Source organism: Fundulus heteroclitus, unplaced genomic scaffold, assembly GCF_011125445.2.
Source record: "Fundulus heteroclitus isolate FHET01 unplaced genomic scaffold, MU-UCD_Fhet_4.1 scaffold_73, whole genome shotgun sequence".
Classification (NCBI taxonomy): Eukaryota; Metazoa; Chordata; class Actinopteri; order Cyprinodontiformes; family Fundulidae; genus Fundulus; species Fundulus heteroclitus.
The window spans coordinates 1-22003 of NW_023397175.1; positions in this window are offsets into that span (position 1 = coordinate 1).

Sequence of the window (22003 nt, forward strand, 5' to 3'; positions counted from 1 at the left end):
AACTTTCGCAATAAACCACACTAGTTAAAATAATGCTTATACAAAAAATATTTTTTTTTTTAGGCACTTTTCAGAATGGAATGACAACATTCCGGTGCCATAAAATGATACACTATAGCCAATAATGAGCTAAATCACAAATCATAACGCCCTGATGTTTACACAATGTATAAACAAATGTGTGAATAAATAAAATATTTCATGTTGAAAATTTTTTGACTCCTAAACAAAGAGATATAAGTTTTATTGTTCATTTATTATTTTACTCTTGGGCTGCACAGTGGCGCAGTGGGTAGCTGTGCCTTGCAGCAAGAAGGTCCTGGGTTCGAGTACCCCCTGGGTCTTTCTGCATGGAGTTTGCATGTTCTCCCTGGCATGCGTGGGTTCTCTTCCGGGTACTCCGGCTTCCTCCCACAGTCCAAAAACATGACTGTTAGGTTGATGGCTTCTCCAAATGTCCTTAGGGGAGTGTGTGCGTGAATGGTTGTTTTGTCTCTCTGTGTTGCCCTGTGACGACTGGCGACTGTCCAGGGTGATAACCCCGCCTCTCGCCCATGTTGACAGCTGGAGATAGCACCAGAACCCCCGCGACCCCATGAGGGATAAGCGGGTTTGGAAAATGGAGTTTATGTTTATTATTTACTCTCTCTCAAACACATATTCCTGAGCGGTCCCTCAGTTTGTTAATTGCAGAGACAGAAGGTCTGCCCCTGAAGGGGAGGGCTGCGCCCTGAGCAGCAGGCAGGACATACCAACTACCAGAGACCAATCCTCAGCTTTTTTCAGCGATGTTGGGGCTGTAGGTGTAGTAACAGATGACGTGCATGATTGGTGGGTGTTTCTAATAATGTGTTGTTCCTGGGGGTGTCACCAGGAACCGTTAACTCTCCGCCCAACACGTCCTCGCCATAAACATTCAGATGTTTACATCTTGGTCAGGTTTGTTTATCATATCTATTGTCCTGTTTTAGGTTAAACTGTCCCTCTGAGGTTCGCCTCAGCTCAGTGTAAAAAGTCTCCCATACACACAAGGTGCGATTTGCTGGGGGGGGGGATACATTCCTCCCCCTTCTGATCTGAATAAGTAATATTATCAGGGGTTTAATGTTCTCCGTCGCTGTGAGGGACTTTCGTCATTTGGAAATGAGCGCAAAATGTTCCGTGTAGACTTTTTATTCAAGATTTTAAACAGAAGCTGCGCTTAACCAATGAAATCTGGCAGAACTAGGACATTAGCCAATCAGAAGGTGAGTAGGGCGGGTCTTTGCAAAGCGGAAATCTACCAGTCTGAGGTTTATTGGTGTTCAATCATTTTAACTTTTAAAAGAAAATCTCAAACTGGGCACAGATGCATGAATGAAAGTAGCGGTAGTCAAAGGTTTTCTTTGGATTATGTAAACCAGCAGGTCAGAAGGTTCAGTGCATAAAACAGCTGACAACAACTTCCCTCGGTAAGTGTGTCTGTTGCTGTTATGTTTTATTTAAAACTGAAAGAGTAACGCTGTAGCTCGCTAATTTAGCATGACACGTTTTTTTTAAGAAGAAGAAGAGGAGGGTCAGAATGTGAAACGATGTTCCGGTTTGACTGGGTCTGATTCGGAAAAAGTAAAAAAAAAAATCATAAATATTATTCCACCTGCGCTTTTCTGTAACAAAGAAGGTCGTGGAGGGGCTGTTGACCATCTCCAGAAGTCAATGAGCGAGAGGTGGGGACACAGAGTATATAGGATTGATTTATATTGAATGTGACAGTGGAGTTAATGTACAGGTGTGAAGAAGATGATGTAATGATGCAAGCTGCTGTCTTTTGAATTAGCTGCAGTTTATGGAGGGTTTTGAAATTGTAAAGTGGAAAGGTGAGTGGACTGTGGACCAGTTTGTCAAAAGTGCGAAGGAAGAACTTGCTTGATGCTGCAAATATGAAAGTTAACCAGGTGATGTTATGGATGTGGAAAGTGAAGGAGATTATGCAGAGGGCTGTCCGTGATGGTGCAAAGGCTCTGAAGCTGGAAGGTGGGAGAGATACGGGATTGTCAATGGAACTGTCAGATTTGGTTAAAGTGGACTTGTTACAATAAGCAAATGAGGTTACTAAGGTGGCATGACGTCCACGGCCTGGGAATATATGAGCTGACTGGAAAATGTTTTCAGTCAAATGATTGTTTTTGCTTTAACCCCTGAATATGATGGATTTTTCAAAATGTATATTAATACATGTCTTGTGTCCTTCACATTTGTAAATTAGTTTTGTTTTTGTATTTAAAGAGTATTATTACATTTTCTGCTCAAAGTGGTTAAAGTAAATTAATACCCACTCCTTAGTCCCGACAGTAGATGGCGCAAGTTTAAAAACAAAAGTCTAACCTACTGGATCTAGCTAGCTACCTGAAAGAGCACCTGCTAACCATTATTAATAAAACTTTGATTCATTAATACAACTTTTGAAATTATCTCCCCCTCTGGTTTTTTTGCAAATCGCACACTGCATACACATATCCCATCCAGTTCCACTTCTCCCATATGCTGTTTGCCAAGTTAATAAAGTTATAACATTACAATATAAAAAGACCCTATTTTTACAGCTGTCATGAATCCATTGTCAAATACAAGCTTCGTGCATTAATAGTGTAACTGAATACTTTCCCCACGGCTCTGGTTAACTGTACTCCATAATTAGTCACCCAAATAACACAAAAACAAAAACCTTTATCCCCAGTTTCAATCATTTGTAACAAGTCTGAGATATATTTATTTAAGTCATGTCAATATCTACGTGTTTAAATTTAATTTGGGCTGGACAGTGTGATATTTTTATTCTTGGCCTAATCCTGCTTCGCTACTAAAGGCCCATTTTTACCCCGGTTTAAGATTTGACAATAAAATAAGGAATCATTGATCAGAGGTAGAACGGTTCAAATACATATTTAATTCTTAGAAATTAAATATGGAGACAGAGTACATACCATTACAAGATGTTGTTCTCACCGGTGGATAAGTCTGTCTGTCTGAAGTAAGTTTTACCAAGACATTCCTTTTATCAACTTTAAAACTCCTCCTGCAAGCTCAGAGGGAGGATGACTGACCCCCTCTCCTGCTGACCACCCCCTCAGGACAATAAAACTCCATGTTTATCTTACGCTGGAGCAGGAAAAGACAGACCCAACTCTGCTTTCCTCAGTAAACCCCAACTAAGATATATTTTTAATTCTCACAACAGATTTTTATATTATTAAATTTTAAGTCTTTTTCTCTTACAACCGTTTAGTTAACTTTTCTGTTTAATGGATGTCTCCAAAAGTGCATTTGTTTTGAATGCTGCAGTCATTCAACGCAAATAAACACTTTTTGAAACCGTGGTTTTCTAGAATTTTAATCTGGATTATATGGATTAGATGCTTTCACACCAATAACCACATATAACAAGACAATTAGACAAACAAAACACCACACATGTCTTTCCTTTTAACCGTATTTTTTGACAGATCATGTTTGAAAAGTTTAGATTGCCGAAATATCATGCTTAAAGGCCAACGCGCCTCTGTCACTCCACGGGGAGGTTTAGCTGGCAAAATTGCCTCGCACCGCCGGTACCGCTCAACTTACCGGCTGTCCAACGCCCTCGCCTCCGCAGAAGAAACAAGGTTCAAGATCTCGCCACTCGCCTGTCATCTTTTATCTCATTACGTTTCACGGTTATTTTAGTAATTTTCCCTCACTAGCTGAGAGAAGCATCTATTCAGTCCGTCACTAAAATGTTTCCCACGCTGCGCCTCTGAAGTTTCCGTTCCTATTTCGTAATTCTCCTATACTCTAGCTGGTATTCTCAGCTCTGTCATACGCACAAATCTACACACATAGACTTACACACAAAAACCCATTTGCGTACACACATACTCTCAATATCCGCGGATCCAAGCAGTCTCTCCCCCACTCACTCAAACAAAATGATCTTATTTCCACAGACACAATATGTTGTACAAGACATGACGAAGACAACAATATCAGACAGACAGACAGCTTGCTCGTAGTCTTCTGCGAGACGTCTCTTTTTTTTTTAATGCAAAATCTTGTCTAACCGCCGTGTTTCTAAAAAAACTCCCAAAGTGTTGCTCTGGGATTCCCCTTTAGATTTCCTGATTTATTAATGATAGCTTCCTGGAATTTTAGCTATTTTCTGTTTGTTAAGTCCCCCCTTAAACCTGCATTGTATTATTTTACCCATCTAGCTATTTTATCAGAGTGGGTTCTGCTGTTCAATATTATGTCTCATGAAAACCCCCGCAGCAAAGGGGGATCGCTCGCATTTTGGCGTTCTACCCCAGTCAAGCACTCAACATTCAAACTGTTTTTTGCTAAATTAGTCTGTAATAGCTGATTGTGTATTCAGCTAACAACTCATTTTTTTAAAATCTTATCCTTATTCCCTGTCCTATTCTCGCTGGGTGTGTGTGTCCAGCTCACGGCTCATACCGGTCTCCATGTTTCTTACATCAGGTCACGGTTTTCTTAAAAAAAGATTTCTTGAACTCACAGGACTTATGTTGTGTTATTTCTACTCTATTCTGAGTTCTGTTAATTTTATGTCAGAACTTTATACGTCTGTAATCGGGGTTTTAACAGAGTCTCCCTGCGTCAAACCTCCGCATTCACACCTTTGTGTATTTGCCTGATCTTGTTCTCAATCTATATGTAGTATTTGAGATTTCTCAGGTCCTCGGGTCCCTTAACCCAGCAAAATATGATTCCCCGTCGAGAACCGCAGTGAGCCGCCACGCTCAAGAATCCCTTTAGATTTCTTGAACTCACAGGACATACTCTATTCTTAGTTCTATTCTTAATTTTATGACAGAACTATTTTTGCCTGGTCTCGTTCTCAATCCTTTTCTTTTTTTCAAAATTCTCAATACATTTCTGAACCACACTTTTTCAAAACTGCACCAAGGCACTCCAAATAATTAATTTAGCAGACTTGGTACTACTTGGAGTTAGGACACATAATTTAGCCTATATTTCTAAGCCGAAAATGCAGGTTTGATAAAAAGGTTCTGCTTATCTTGTTTGTTGTGGCCACTGTGTCCCGTCTCCGTTTGACCCAGTCTGATGACTGGGATTCAGCCTGTCACCCCCGAATCCCGGACCGAGCCCCCAAATGTTGAAGCCGTCACGCTTCCCCCGGGTTCGTTAATTCGTTGTGCAGGATTTTAAAATAATAACTCAGCCATGGACGCAGAATTCCATTTCACCTTTGCAAAGGGGAGAGATGAGACACCTGCCGACTGCGGGCAACAACTCTGTCTCTCCCCCCGGTTAGGCTTGTTTTTATTAAAGTTCGAACATAGATTATACAAGGTCACACAATGAATGATGCACACATCTTATTGCTACCTTACTCCCTAATAACTATCTTCTCTTGTTGTTTCCTCTTGCTGCATGTGAACCGGAGTTTCTGTTTTTTTCCCACTGCCTAGGAACTGACCTTGAAACCCTCTCCTGATACTTTTGCTCGTACATAGAATCTATTCACATTTTCTTCTTCTGATCAACAGATGTAGCCTTAAAGCAAATAAATTGCATATTAAAAGCATGTTAAACCTTCATAAATGTGTACTATAAAATGGATCAAAGTTAATACATTCCACAAAGCACAGAAGCACAATTGTAGGTCTGGCTTTCATGAACGCACAGCAGCTAATATTGACTGCATGCAACACACATAACTCACACATGAAAAGACTTTTCTACCCCCACTCAGTGTGACCTTCTCAGACTGACCTTCTCAGGCATAACAATAACTCATGTCTTCTCTCTTGTTGATTACAACATGAGCATCCTAATTAGGCTGCTTATCATGCCAGAAACATGAAGATGTAGTTGGACCCTTATGATGTACAGTATACATAGCATAAAAATTAAACAATGCACCACAATCCCTCCAATGGCATCAAAGTCTGCAACAGAGTCTCTTCCAGGATGATATGCTTGGTAAAAACAAATGGGACTGTGCGAGAAAGCTGGAGTACATGGAGATGACCCTTGCATACACTGAACCTGCCAATCCCATACAGAAAGGCCTCAGTTGGGTTTTGGACCCAGGACCTTGTTGTTGCAAAACAACAAGGGTAAAATATGTGCAAAAATGCAGCACACATCTCAAATATTAGTGCTTTTTAAGACAGGATTAACTATTGATTTTATTTTTATTTTTTTGCCAGCATGTGTTGCTGTGATATTGGTGCAATATAAGTTGAATTGAGTTTATGATGTAGTTAAAAACACATGGCATATGCAGACTTCAGATATACAGTATAATTCCTACAAACTGATTATTGCATTTTTTCAGACTATATGTCACACTTTTTTTCCTAGTTAGGCTGATCTGACTTATATTCCAGAGTGACTTATAGTCTGAAAAATTTGGTAGTTTAGTTTAGTTTTTTATTCCAGTCCTGTACAAAAACAAATATTGTACAATATGATCTAAAAGTAATGTACTACAGGTCACAGAAGAGCAAAAATAACAATAATTTGGAAGGGAGTGGGATAAAGACGATTTATTTACTCTCTCCCCCAGACCTAATGCCATAATAAATTATATGGGTGCTGCCATTTACAGCTGAGTAACTCTTTACTTATTTCTCGTTTTTTTATTGATCAACATAATCAAGTCTTTATATCAAGCATGTTACTTGTACGGGCTGACCACAGTTTTGCTGCAGTCTCCAGATATTTACAACAGCTTGTAGTTTGAAAAACTGGGAGGAATTTCCCTTACACAGTAAATTAACTCTGCCCTCTGAATCAGCAGCACTGAAACACTCTCTGAACACATTATCATTTTGCTTGATCCTCTGTTATTTAAGTAAAGTTGGGTGGAAGTCTTTTGACCTTATTTTTTATTTAATGCTTGTCTTTTATGTGCTCCAATGCTCACTGCAGTCCTCTGGGGCTCTTACTTAAAATAAAAAAATAAAGCTATGGACCAGGGTTGTGTGTTTCACTCCCGGCACAGATATGAAATGTCGATACTGGATTTAGCCACCTTATGAATTGTAAAAACCATAGCTGCTAAATGTCACAAATAATCCAGTTATATGATGCCTTCTCATGCCTGGATGCCCAAGGACCTTTATCACCAAGCCTGGATTTCACCATTAAGCACTAATAGGTAGAAGTGGCGCACAATCTGAGTCAAAACCTACCCTGGACCACATTATGTTTCAATTTAAATCATCCATGAGCACCCATTTACAGATTGCAGACGAAAAACAAAATTATTAAACATTTATATGAATTCAGGCTGATCTTACTGGTTGAACTAATAGTCTTTATTTCTTTCCTTCCCCAGACAAAGAAGGGGAGAAGGATATGCAGCAGATAGGCTAAACTCTGAAGCAAATTCAGGTTCTGCAAGATTTAAGGAATTACAGTATTAACTCATATTGTGTCCTCTTTCCTACTGGGACACCCAAAAGTTTTGTAGTAGAACTGACATCAAGAGGAGGAACTGGGTGTAAACTCATCTAATACATTACCATTAAATCCATTGGCTGACATAGCTAAAACACACGTGTTTGGCATGTTTAAAACAGTATTTAGTGGAGTATTTGTGTGGGTTTGTGTGGGTGAAAAGTTTTCTAAAAACAATTTCTGGTGTACAATATTATTTTTTAAATTATGCATTGGAGATATTTGTTTTTAGAAATACCCGTACAAGGACTAGTTCTCAAACTATGTGCAGAGAAGGTTCTGTCCCTGACCAAGTGAACAACGTCTCTCGTCAGACTCATAATGTGGATATATAAGCAAGGAAAATATGGGTACATTAAGGAAGCTCTGCCCATGTTATGCATCTAAACATTTGAAGTTTTATTACTTTCTTCAAATTCAGATGTTTGCATACATCATCATTAATCTGTCAAAATCAGGAAAGCCCAGTTGATGGCTTTTTAAAAAAAATCTATATGTCAGCTTACTCTGGTTGCATACAATGTTTTTATGAAAGATTATCACGTCCTGGTGGCATATTAGTTATTATTTTGTTGTTTGATGCTTTGTTTTTGCTCAATTTGTTATTAAATAAAGCCTTTCATCTTAATTTATGATTTTAACATGATTTTAGTTATACAGCACATGTGCTGCAGTGTTTAAAACAAGGAAGTGGCTAACGGCTATTAGCATCTCCAAGTGAAACAATGAAGAATGTTCCAATATCCAGTGACAAAAAAAAAACAAAAACGCAAGAAATATAACATTCCAAGAGGGAAAATACTGTAATATCGCTGGGAATACAGTATGAAGGCTGGTGTTCACTGAACCAAATGCTAAACGTGTCGGGGCTGAAGTTTGACTGCAGAGTTGATTGACGTGAGTAAATGTTCTGATATGGGGCTCTTAAAGTTGCTGTAGATCAGTCTATTTAATTAATAGCGGTTAACGGTTGGTCTTCAATCGCGCCGAGCTGTCGCTTTACTGCAAGGCATTGCTGAGGCTCAGACTCAGTCCATCATTATTTTAAATTGATTTATAAAATAAGTAAACTGGCAGTATGACAGTTGTGCGATACTGCCGCTAGATGGCGCCACCTCTTTTTATATTTGGTTGATTGCACCAGAGATGGTGACCAGAGAAAATGGCGGAGGCTGGAGATGAGGCGGAGCTGGAGCAGGCAGTTGACTGAGACCGGCAGACTGAGATAGGGATCTCAGGCAGGCAAACAGGAAACTTTCGCAGGCAGACGTGGGAGACTCTGTCTGGTAGACGTGGGATGCTCTGTCAGGCAGACCATGGAAGTTCTGTCTGGCAGATGTGGGATGCTCTGTCAGGCAGACGTATGAAGCTCTGACTGGCAAACCTGGGGGGCTCAGAGAAATAAAAAGCATTAAAAGCATGAATAATCATCCCCAATTGAGCCTTTGACGCTAGAGTTTAAAGCTTAGAAATGTTTCTTAGCTGAAAAAATGAATCTATGAGAATGGAATTCCAATAACATGGGAAAATAAAAAAAAAATATATCAGAGTTTCTCTGATTTGGTTTTAAAGAAGAGGACAGTGTACCAATATATTGCTTGATTTGATTTAAGTTATATGGTTTTCAGGGGCAATAGTTGGGGACTCAGTCTTATCAGAATTTCCCAAAAAATAGTTGTCATGTAGTCGCTGTGAAGCAACAGCTCAAGATATCGACTAGAAAGTTGAAGTTTGGGCACAAATAGTGAACATTTGTGGGCAGAGCTGAAAGGATGTAGGTGAGCAAATACGTCTACAAACCCGACTCAGTTGACTGCTTGAACTTTTGCCCATTCCTCTTGACAGAACTAGTCAAACTATTGGGAAAAGTTTGTGGATGAAAACCTAAACTGTGTGACCCAACGAAGACTGTTCCTTTTCAGAAGTTTCAATCCATTTCCTTAGTATTTGGTAGAATTGCCCTTAAACAAAAAACACCCCCCCCCCCAATTATTCTGCCATAAAGCAAGATCACTTTGACAATTGCAGGTTTGTGTTTGTTTTTGTGCTAAACAGTACAAGTAATAAAATACTATCTGGGGAAATTTTCTGCTAATTATTGTTACAGAAGAAGAAAATGGGAGAACAAACACCAGTTGCGTTGCTGTCCGTACAACAAAGTGAGGCCAGGAAAATCACAGAAGGTAGGTATTTATCCCCTACTACTGATATCTGTCTCGCTAATGATGTCTCTAAGCAAAAGACTTGTCCAGCTATTGTTCCACATTGTTCTTTCTCTTTTAAAATTCAGAATACAATCCTTATGGTTATGGAACATTGCAGGGAACTACCCATTTAATCACACTTACTTACTTTATATTCTGATATAGTTGCAAAGTAGCACAGCGTGTCTGTATTGACACCTTGTGATTTTACAATCTGAAACATTTCTAACTTCAATGATTTAGCTTTTTTAAATTCTCTGACTTAAACTGTTTATAGGGATGTTTTTCCATATACTTTTTCGAATAGCCATTATTATTCTGATTTTATAAATGCCCTTTTGATGCCATTTTGCTACTCAGATGTTGTTTTCTCAGTTCTGAAGATTGCTGTTTTGGCCCCCATCCACATGAAAACGAGATTCGTTGTATCTGCATACATATCTCATTAGGCTTACACGGATCAGGTGTTGCGATCATACTAGGGCAAATATCCTCTTAATAGCGTCCTTGGACTCTTCCTTTCTAGCAAGCCCGTTCTAAATGGTGTGTCCTGTGCCAACCCACATAAAGATTATGTTAAACATGTGTAAATGTTTGTGTTTGATCCCCCGCCATGGTGCTGTGTTTACTTCACATGAGTGTTTTGCAAATGCCCATTGTTTTTTACATGTCTCCGTGGCGGTGTCACAGCGCCACCAATGGGGAAGGCATACCTATTACATACCTATCACAGCGTTTTCAGTAATGATGCGTCCTCTCAAATGAACACACTTTTTTTCTTAACCATTTATGAAAAATTACTTTTTTGGTTTTTGTGTGGACAGTACCATGACGTCAAGAGCTATGGCCCTGATACACAAAGGCTTGTGGGGATTTGCCACTAATATCTGGCATACCCAGAAATTACATAAAGCTGCGTACAAGCACAAAATCAATCCAGATGTCTGAAACTGAGTATGCATTGATTCCAGCGCATTTCCCTTGTGCATCCCACCAACATGGAATTAGGAGAACATGTGGCAATACCAGGCTCCATTTTCCACATCCCCCATTTACATATGCAAATGTATGTATATAAGCCCTGTATGTGTGGTTCTCCTGGCTGCAGAGTCTGAAATCATGACTTCTCGGGGGAGAAAGAGGAATTTAATAGGATGTAATACAGAGGCGCTCCTTAATGAGGCATGGAAAAACACACACTCAGCCACTGCTTCCATTCTATGTGGAAAATCAGACATTCCTTCATGTCAACCACTATTTACATGGACCCCAAATGGAGACGTATATAATGGGAACGTCTTTGAAAGTACTTTAAACTTTACGTGTGTCTTTATTCACATAATGATTGTGAACACAGAGACAGGGGTCTGGTAGAACCCTTTGAAATTCTAACTTAATCAGTTTTACCATTCACAAGAAGTTATGTGGTAAAGACAAGAAATTGTTGTCATTGCATACCTAGGAAATCAAAATGTATTACCTCCGATTAGGGCCTTTACTGGGCTACATTGGTAATCTTTCTTTCTATCCTGGTAATTGTGGTGGAAATAGAGGGGGTAGACAGTGGCCGCAAAAAACAACCATGGTTCCAGGAAAAAGGTTCCTGCAGTCCATTAGCATCCATAGATGGGTGCAGAACGTTCATCTCTAGATCTCCTGGTTATAATAAACTATAAAAAAAGATATCACCAGCCTGATGCACTAGCACAGAATTTTCATCTTAATACAAAACCATAAAAAAGAGATGCATCTAAAGCAAACCATTTGCTTCAAATTTAAAGTTTCTGTCACTATTTGGGTTTTTGGTTGTTGGTTTAGTTTTGTACTTTTTTCTAGTTTACTGATTCTGTCTTAGGTTTTGGTTCTGTATTTATTTTGGTTTATGCAATAGATTGAGTTTTTGTTGTGGTTTGATCTTGTTCTTTGTTTTTTGTTGTCAGTCAGGGTTCTGTAAGCTTTTAGTTCAGTTTGGTTTTCCTGCCAGCCCACTTACCTGTCTTAGTTTGGTTTGTGCCATAGTCTGGGCTCTGGGTTAAGTTTGTATTCGGATTCTGTGTATGTTATCAGTTTTATTTGCAATCTGCCATGGATGAGTTTTCTCTGTTTTGAGTTCCGTAATAGATTGTGTTTTTTTGTTATTGTTTAGGTTTCTGGCTTGCTTCTGGCTTGCTTCTGTTTCTGTCTTGATCTCGGCACTGGTGGCTGGTTTAGTTACTCTCTTTACACATCTGCTCTACTCCACCCCGCCTGCAATTATCTTTTACTGGTTTCACCTGGTCTCACCTCTATATAATCCCTGTTCAGTCCAGCCATCAGTGCCAGATCGTCTGTTCTAGTTTATCGGTAACTCTGATCCAGCGTTCAAGTTTGCCTGTAGATCCTTATCTGATTGGTTTCCAGCATTCTGAGCCACCCTGTTACCTGTATACCTGACCTCATTCTGTTCCCAGACTAGTTAAGCTCGCCTGTTCCTAGTTAATCTGTAAGTCTATTTGTTGCTGACCTTGGATCTGTTCTTTGACGCCGTTTTTTGGATTTTGCTCTGTACATTCTAGTTTTCCATTTTTTGACCCTGGACTGTTTTTTGGATTATGGATTATTGTTTTCCCCTTTTTGGTTATCCGCCTGCCTCAGTTGTACTGGTTCCTTTCCTGCTGTCTGTCAGAAAATAAATAATATTTTATCGGCACACTGTTTGTCTGGCTGAATATTGGGTCCACACTCTGAATCGTTACAGTTTCATCGTGTACTTAATTTTATCATATTTAGACCCGTGTAGCAATAGATTAAATCTATGTGAAATTATATTGTTGCCTCACTGTTTATCAGTGTCATCTTCTTTCTGAAGACCACAGTCTCTTTATAAAGGAGTTTTCTTAGTGCCGATTTCAAAGGCAGAGTGAGGTTATCACATTAAGAGATTATATTTATTGTAAAAATCAAGCCAGCAAAGCCAACTTTGACAAAAAATGTAATTAAATTCTTAAATTTGGAGAAAACTGAGTTTATGTTATTTGGTAATTATAAAGGAAGTATAGATGTGAAAGTAATAATAGATGGGGTAAAGGTGCAAAGAGTAAATTAAAATCTTGCGTGTGATAATTGTCTATAAAATGTTCTGGAAACCTCCCATTAAATATGTTCTGTCATGATTTCGGCACTGTTGTCTGGACTTAATTCTCTATTATTCACCTGCTTAGCTCCGCCTATTTCCCATTACCACAGATTTGTTCCACCTGCTTCCACTAGTATATAACCAGCTCTAAGACCAGACAACAGTGCCAGTTTATTTCGTCAGCCTGTTGATCGACTTATTCCAGCGTTCTGTTTCCTGATTACCCGATCGTGACCTGTTCTGTCCTCCGACTTCCGAGCTAGCCTAGTCCCACCTGATCCGTGTACCCGACCTGTCTTTAGACTCCCGACCGACCTGAGTTTTTGCCTGATCCTTGCCCGACCGTGTACCGAACCCTGAACTGTGACCTGACTACGATCTGGATTATCCTTTTGTACTTCATCGGCTCTCTGACCTCCCGGTTCCGACCCTCTGCCTGTCCACCGACCTTCGACTCTGCTACACGGACCCTCGAGGCTTCACATCGTGCCGCGTCTGGCGGGCAGCTCATCAGCTGGAATCTCGTCCCGTCCCCGGATCCACACTGGACATAAGGACCAGAGGATCCAGCTGCTAGCGCTGACGTCGGTCACCTCCGGTCTTTCTTAAAAAATAAACTGTTTGTCGCCTCGAATACTGGGTCTTTCTGTTCTATTCATAACATGTTCAGAGTAAACTATCTAGGAGTATCGCAGTTCTTAGTAAAGTAAAACATTTTCTGAATTATAAGGCATTGCATATTGTCTACTGTTCACTGATTATACCAGACCTGATCTATTACCTATAGGACACACCTACAGGATGTCACTCCAACTGTTCTGCACGCTGCAGAAAATAGACATTAGGATAATCCATAAGGCTGGCTATCACCACCACACTAATCCATTATTTATTCATTCTTGCTTGCTAAAATTCTCAGGTCTGATAGAATTTTAAACCTCACATTTAAAGCTCAAAGTAAAAAGTGAGCAGCATAAAAAATAGCTTTTGCTGAAAGAGAGGGAGGGTATAATTACAGGGATAACCTAAATTTCAAAAGCTTATGTGCTCGAACAAACATGACAAAAATTTGCATTTCAATAAGGGAAAAAAACTTCATGTTGAATTGTCCAAGCATGAGACTGTTTAGGAAAAGGTTCAAACTGGTTTCCTTAAAAAGATCCTAGATGGAGGAAGGGCAGTGAACGCCAGTGGGTGCTCCTAGCCACCGGACATGGGTGCATACATCCTTTTGCAATGGTTGTGATTGTGTGGGCTATGGGCTGTAGGTAATAAGTGTCTTGAATGTAGATGTGCGTAGGCACATGTGAATGTGCATATATGGGTTTATATGTATAGTATATTGATTTATTTGCTTACTTAATAAACCTTGGAGTAATATGGACTCATAAGAAAAGTAGGAATCATGAGAATTGTTGATGTTCAGGACAATAGGCAGAGGAAGGGGTATGATTAAACAAGTTTCACTTCTACATATCCCTTTTCAGGGATTTTGCCCAGTTATTTTACCTGATTCAAAGATACTCCACTTTGATCCGTGAGCTCCTGGATGATTGGGAATGTCTCCCCCAGATTACTTGGTCTCCTCTCTGGGCTCTGACTTTGCATTTTCAGGTGGTTCCTCCCTTTAGAAGCAAACGATCAAGTTTTAAAATTGTTTTTTGGGCATTTGTGTTAGATTTTTAAAATTCGAAAGGTTCTGGTACCGTCTTAACTCACTGAACTTAAACAAAAACAGTCCTCACTCAGTTTTGAAGCGGAGCAGGGTATCTTTACATCCGGCTACATGCTTTTACATAGAAAATTCGTGAGGTGAAGACGTGTTTTACTGATAATCAGCGCAATTTCATAAGGTAATACTGAGACCACAATATAAAGCGTGTCGTATTGACTATCTTTATTTTCCTTAGTATTTGTAGCGATCATTGCTGTAATATAGATGCTTTGATCGGGACAGTAACATGTAGCTCAAAGCTAACATGCAGCAGCTTGTTAGCTTACCTTACCAAACTTTTACCTATCAGAAATCAGCATGATTTCATTAGGTAAGACTGAAAGCATAATATTAAACGTGTCTTATTGACTATTTTTTTCCCCCTTTGTATTGGTAGCGATCATTGCTGTTATATAGATGCTTTAATTGGGACAGTAACAAGAAGATCAAAGCTAACATGCAGCAGCTTGTTAGCTTACTTTACCTATCATTAATCTGATGTAGATGTTATAAAATTATTACTGTAGCTTTGTTGTTATATAAATAAATCTTGTTCACTGAGTGAAAAAAGATAAATTTATCTGCTACATCGTTCCCCTTACTTTATTATTGTGACGTGTTATATATAATTGCAGTCACTGAATTAAAAACATCTTATTCCATTTGAATCTTTTTGTTCATTCTCAAAAAAATAACGACCGTGGGTCTATTGGACAGTACTTCTGTTTCTGAATTTTCTGTGTATTATGAATTTTCTTCGTAATAATATTTGCACTTATATTAATGCACTTTTTTCTTAGTTTTTCTGCAAAATACTGTGTATTTTAAGGAGAAGCCTGAAATTGTTTTGTTTATTATACTGTATTAGTAATGACATGTGCTGCTGACCTCTTAGTCAGATCAACCTTTGAAAAAGAGATCTTAATCTCAATGGGAGTTTATCTGGTTAAATAAAGGTTTTAAAAAGTATTATAATTAATCTATTTTTTCTCCCCTTGTCCTCCTTGTGTCCATCTCTCAGCAGCATCATATCCACCAAGCATGGCACAATCACAGGGAAACTGGTACTGCAGTGTCCCACAGTGCTCGAACAAAAAAAAAAACTTTCCATATCTCAGTTTTCACGACTTCCCGGCTGATGCTGAGATTCGAGCCTGTTGGGTGACAGCAATAAGAAGAGACAAGGGGCCAAATTTTAAAATCCTTCGCGGCAGCACTTACGTCTGCAGTCAGCACTTCTCTTCCGAGGAGACCTAGAACTACAGCTGCCATCCCTCTCCCGGTGATTTTTTTTTTAACAAATTAAACTCTATCTTTCTTTCTTAAAGATAATTGAGTTAAAAGTTTATTTAGCTTAATTTCAGTGGGTCACAACATATTTTTATTAGAGCTGTCAAAATCAATTTGTTAATGAAAGGAAATTAATCTGAGAAATTAATTAATTTCTGCACATACAAATGGTTTTTAAAAATATTCACCTGTACACTGTGATGGCACACTGTCTCTTTCTCCTGCATTGTTTACATTTCAATTGTTTACTGTTAAATCACTGCTGCACTTTATCCTGTAATATACTGTAATTATCAAGCTGTATGCAAACGAAATTTCGTTCTGTAGGCACTCTGCATACAAAATGACAAATAAAGTTGTCTAAGTCTAATTGTCACGATTTGTCTATAAATGAACGCAGAACCACACACGGGACTTAAAGTTAAAGTCTTTATTGAAGGTTTGATGGGATGGAGGGTGATGTAACCAGCGAGGTAGAACTGCACGGGAACAGGGTGATGGTGTTGGCAGGAGCTGACGGCCCGGAGAGAGACTTCCTGGAACCAGGAACAGGCAGCAGGGTCCACAGCTCGGCAGATAATTGACAGTTCAGGGGAGAACCCACCAGAGCTCGGCAGCAGGCTCTTCTGTAAGGCAGAGGGGAACCGGAGCAAGGCAGCAGGATAAACAGGACAGGTAAAAGGTAAAATGGACAGAGCTGCTATGAAGTAGCAGGGCTACTATGTGATTACATAGAGCTTTACCTGCAGCACAAGGACATGACAGGCACTCCAGAGTCACGGGGTCCTCTTTCTTATCCAGTGGAAACTAGAAAAAGAGACATGCTGTTTTAGGTGGATTTAACTAATGTTTAATTTATCAAAGCAGCAACATGAAAATTGTGACTGTTGTAAACAGCAGATGCAAAGAAGTTTATTTTTCACTCACTGACTACATTTACATGTGCATAATAATAATCAGTGTTATCAGAATCAAATTACCCCCATGGGAAACCGTTATTTGGACTGAAAGCTATAAAAATCTGATAAGACACCAGGTCTTGTTTTTATGGCATTCTCAGGCTCAATCCTCCATTTGACCTTAGTCAAGAACACCAATTCATGCAAGCATGATTTAGTCAAAATATTAAAAACCGAGGAATGCCTATCTATGTAATAATAACTAAAATATATGAAGTGTGATGTCTGAAGATTTTTAAAATCCATGTTTTTTTTGGTCAGTTCCTGAAAAATAACAGTATAGGACACAAGGGGTTTGCCCCGACAGCAGCACAATCCCTAAATACTATAATGAACAGATTATTAGTGTGCATGCAGTGTGCATGCAACATTATTGACAGCATCTTTCTCAGTCTTTGATGTCCTAAACTATCACAGTTTTAACAGGAATGGGCAGAATTATTTTATTAATTGAGGCTCCAAATATACTTACGAGACTGAGAAACACACTGAACCCACAGAGGAATTTTGTGGGATACTGCAAAGTCTGCAACTGCAGTAAAATACTACACAAAAAGAAAAAGCTGTAGGGAATGAGGCTCCTCATTTTTCTTCATAGACCTGTGACAGCTTGCTCTAACTGTGACCAAGTGGCTAACAGCATTTGACACTGTTCCAAAACAAATGAAAAGGCTCAACATTATACATCAACTATATCCCTGGTGTGACTCATTGGCTAAAAGCTGTGAAACAGAATAGCTGATATAGCAATAAAGCTAGCGTAGCAATATAATGGAGAAATAGAAAACTAATAAATGATAAAAGTCCTGTTGGTAGCATAGCTATCATTATCCTAGCATCTATGCTAACAACAGAGCTTAGAAGACAAAGCTCTTACCTTCATAATCGAAAAGGTATTGTTCCACAAAGAACTTGTAATCTTTGTCGAGTTTGGAGGCTGGTGTGGCTGAAAGCTTTTGTGCCAGTCTGTGCACGTCTCCCAAACGAAATTTGGGTAGATTGGTGAGGGACTGTGTGAAATCCATATGTAAAAACACTGCTCGCAGAGAAAGCGAAAATAAAGATACCCTGCTTCACCGCAGAACGGAAGTTGCATGATGTCACCGTGAAAAGGGTCTATTGCTTTTAGTGGTTGTGAGGACACAGCTGGTGACTAAAATAGACAAAGCTTTTTCAGTTCCAGCTCCTGAAATATCGAACAATCTCAACAATGCATAAGGTCCACCATAGGAAATTTTAAATCACTTTTAAAAAGTCATCACTTTTTACTGGCCTAATCCTGAGTATTTTATGGTATGATTTTATTGTTTGTGCCTTTGTTGTTTTAAACATATAACCGTATATAATAATTACTTATTCCTTTTAACATTTTGTTACCTTATTTTTATAGTGTGACCAAACTTACAGTTTGGTCACACTATTGTGTGTAATAGAAGTATAAAGATTGGTTGTTTGATTCAAAAGAGAACCATACGTAGAAATCAAAACCATGCTACCATTACAAAATGGTGAAAAGGGAGAGTGGTTTGCTACTCTCTTCTTTGTGGAAGTCAAAACGTGCAAACAGAAAACAGTAATTAAAGAGACAAAGAATAGTATCTACTTTGGATAATGGTGCCAATACATAAAGGACTTGAAACTTAAGATGATTGAATTTAAATAATCTAAAGCCTGTTTACAGACAAAATATACAATACTTCTGTTATGTTAACAGAAGTGCTAAAGTTCAGAGAAATGTCATCTGTTAGACAGAGAGATCTGGAATAAAGGATTTTCTCAAGCTGATTTGTTTTATGCAAATGTTAAGGGTCACTTAAATTAAATTGCTGCACACTCAGGAGCAACAGAACAGATCCCCCCAAAAGGAAGCTGTTGTAACTTCAAATAATACAGTCACAGTAAAATAAAACAGGACAGTTTAGTTTGACAGATCGACAAGTAGCAGTAAAGCAAACCTGCTGCTGTCATGTTTTTGAGATGCTTAGCCCACATGCAGATAAGAACGGGTGACCGGAGCTCAGTTTTAAGGTGTTTATTAAGGAAAGTGCAGTAAATAAAACACGATTATAATAGCCTGGACGAGGCCTGAACGTCGAGGCGGGGTTGACTGTAAGAGAGAAGGGAGAAAATGAATTGAAGGCAAGAATCAGGAACGTGCCGAATCGTATGCTGCTTACCATGTAGCAGGGGAGACCTAACTTTGTGTGCCTACTCTAGATGGTGGGTAGTGGCTGGAGGGCGGCAGATGGAGCTGGCGAGAGATCCGAAGCAGACCTCAGCTGGCGGGAGCGACAGACGGATTGAGCCTGTGGAATCCGGGGGGGGGGGGGGGGGGAGGGGGCAGGCCCGTCGCTAGAAGGCAAGCAAACCAAGCAATTACTTGGGGCCCCGAGCTGGCCAAGGGCCCCAAGACAACGACTGGTTAAGAATAAAATTCAACAACAAACTGTGAACGCCGCTTTGATAGTCAATGCAGTAAAGAGCAACGACACTGTTACCGGCAATACCGGAATCCCCCTAAAGGGGCCCCTCTCAGTAGTCGCTGACAGCAGCCAGCCAGACAGATTTGTGATCTCTGCTGCGGGAAAATATAAACGCTCTCCAGTCATAATGAAGCGAAGTTATGCGTCCGGAAGCCAAAAAAGAAAGAAGAGAAAGGAAGAGGATGACAAGAAGAAAGAAGATAGTGGTAAGTGATAAATTACACTGGATAAAATAGCTCTACTTGTCTTGTACAAGTGGTGTAATGTCGCAGCAGGAAGGCTAGCTTAGCAACAAATGTTTATTATGTTAACTACCTGCCTGACGGCCCATGCTGCTTGTAACTAGCTTGTAACAAGTTTGCGCAACTTTTTTCTGAACGGACGGAATATGGTTACATACTGTAATATGTTTATCAACAGGATAAGGAAGATGCAGATCTGTTCCAGAATCACTGTTTATCGTATTTAATGACATACTATTGCTATAGCTTTGTAGTAGGTTTTGATGAAAGTAGCTTCTCTGCTATACCAACTATTTGACCGTGATAATCTATTTACCAAATGGGGGTCAGGAAAACCACACGATAAATTGTAAAATATGTAAATGCTAACATATCTTTTCTTTCTCCCTCAAGGTGCTTTGCTCAAATTCCTTAGCCTCAGGCTCTTCCTAAGGATACATCTACAGATGAAGGTAGAGTGAATTTCTCTCACTGAGCTGGGCTGTTAATGACCTTTTCCAATATGCTAACAGTGAAATGGTCAAACGTACTTCACAGGTATTTTCAGATTTTTTTTCAATTATTTTCCCAGGTACACCATCAACATCCGACCTGGAAGAGAGTCGATCCAGTGGTGCCATGGCCTCCTCCATGGTCTTTTCCCCAGCTACCCCATCAATAGCATCTTTCACAGTGGAAGACACTGCATCCAGAACAGAAATTGAGTCTGCACCACTTCCCAACACTGAGGTTACCTCTACAGCTCAAGGTACCACAAGCACTGTAATTCTAGCTGATGACCCTGCGCAGTGGCCAGCAGTCCTGACTGATAGTGTGCGCTGTCAAATTGTTAAAAAAGGACCAGTGCAAGTCACCAACATTGTATTCCCCCAAAAGTCTGATAATCCACCTCGAAGATTCACAAAAGATAATTACATGAGAAGCCTGAAGAATGGGGAGAAAATTCTTCGATCATGGATGTTATATTCCATGAGCACAGACTCCGTGTTCTGTTTTGCCTGCACTGTTTTTGGGAAGCGAGACAATGCCTTAAGCAACTGTGGCTTCCGTACATGGAGGAACCTAGCTCAACATTTAAAAGAACACGAATATTCAAAGGGACATCTTGACAATATGACAAACTGGCATGAGCATCAGAGGAGACTGCAAACCAATACAACCATAGATCAAAGTCAACAAGACTTGATGCGGATCGAAATTGAGCATTGGAAAGGTGTCATAAGGAGAGTGATTGCCATATTTTGTCACTTAGCAGAACGCAACCAGGCTTTAAGAGGGACCACAAGTGAGTTGTATGACCCTCACAATGGGAATTTTCTGGCACATGTGGAACTGATGGCCCAGTTTGATTCAGTTATGACTGAACACATAAGAAAGATACAAAACCAAGAGACAAGAGTGCATTACTTGAGTGGAACCATTTAAAATAAAATATTTGCACTAATTGGAAACAAGGTACTGGAAGAGATTGTGAGAAGAATACACAGAGCAAAGTATTACTCTGTTATTATGGATTGCACTCCTGATGTCAGTCATAAGGAACAGCTTTCCATTGTTTTGAGAATTGTCAATTGCGAGCCATCTGTGTCCATTGCAGAACATTTCTTTGGATTTTTAGATGTTTGAGACACAACTGGTAAGGGCCTGACTGAAGTCTTGCTTGACCACCTGCAGAAACACAGCCTGAGTCTTTCTGACTGCCGTGGTCAGTCTTATGACAATAGCAGCAATATGATGGGCCATAAACAGGGTGTTCAGGCAAGAATTTTGCAATTGAACAGCAAAGCATTTTGCATTCCATGTAGCAGTCATACACTTAACCTGGTTGTGGCAGATGCTGCCAAGTCCTCAGTGCTGTCCATCTCCTTCTTTGGTGTGTTGCAAAGACTCTACAACTTATTCAGTTCCTCTGTGCAACGTTGGGCAGTTCTAAGGGAACATGTAAAGCAGCTCACTTTAAAACCTTTGTCAACAACAAGATGGGAGGCTCGGATTGACTGTGTGAAGGTGGTGCGATACCAGTTACCAGAGATCCTGGATGCATTGTCTGCACTCAAGACGTTTTCTATAGAGAAGGAGGACTCAGAGACAATGTCCACTGCTGAAAGCTTACATGGTGAGTTGAAGACCTGGTCTTTTCTGCTTTGCACAATGGTCTGGTACAATGTTTTGTACCAGATCAATCATGTCAGCAAGCTGCTACAAAGTCCAAATGTTTCCATGGAAACACTTAGATCAGAAACAGAAGGAGTAGAAGACTACCTTGAAGACTTCAGGGAAAATGGTATTGCCTTCTGTCAAACTGATGCAACAGACATTGCAGAAAATCTGGATATGCAGTGTTTCCCGCAGGAATTTGATTAGGCGAGGCGGTGAGTTAAGGGGGGGACGACACGTTTTGTGCTGACCGGGGGGGGCGGGGGGGGGGGGGGGGTTGGACGGGAGGAGGAGGAGCGGACCGACTCGCGGAGCGGGGGGGGAAGAGGCGACAAGTTTTGCGCGCGGGGGGGGGGGGGGGGGTATCCATGT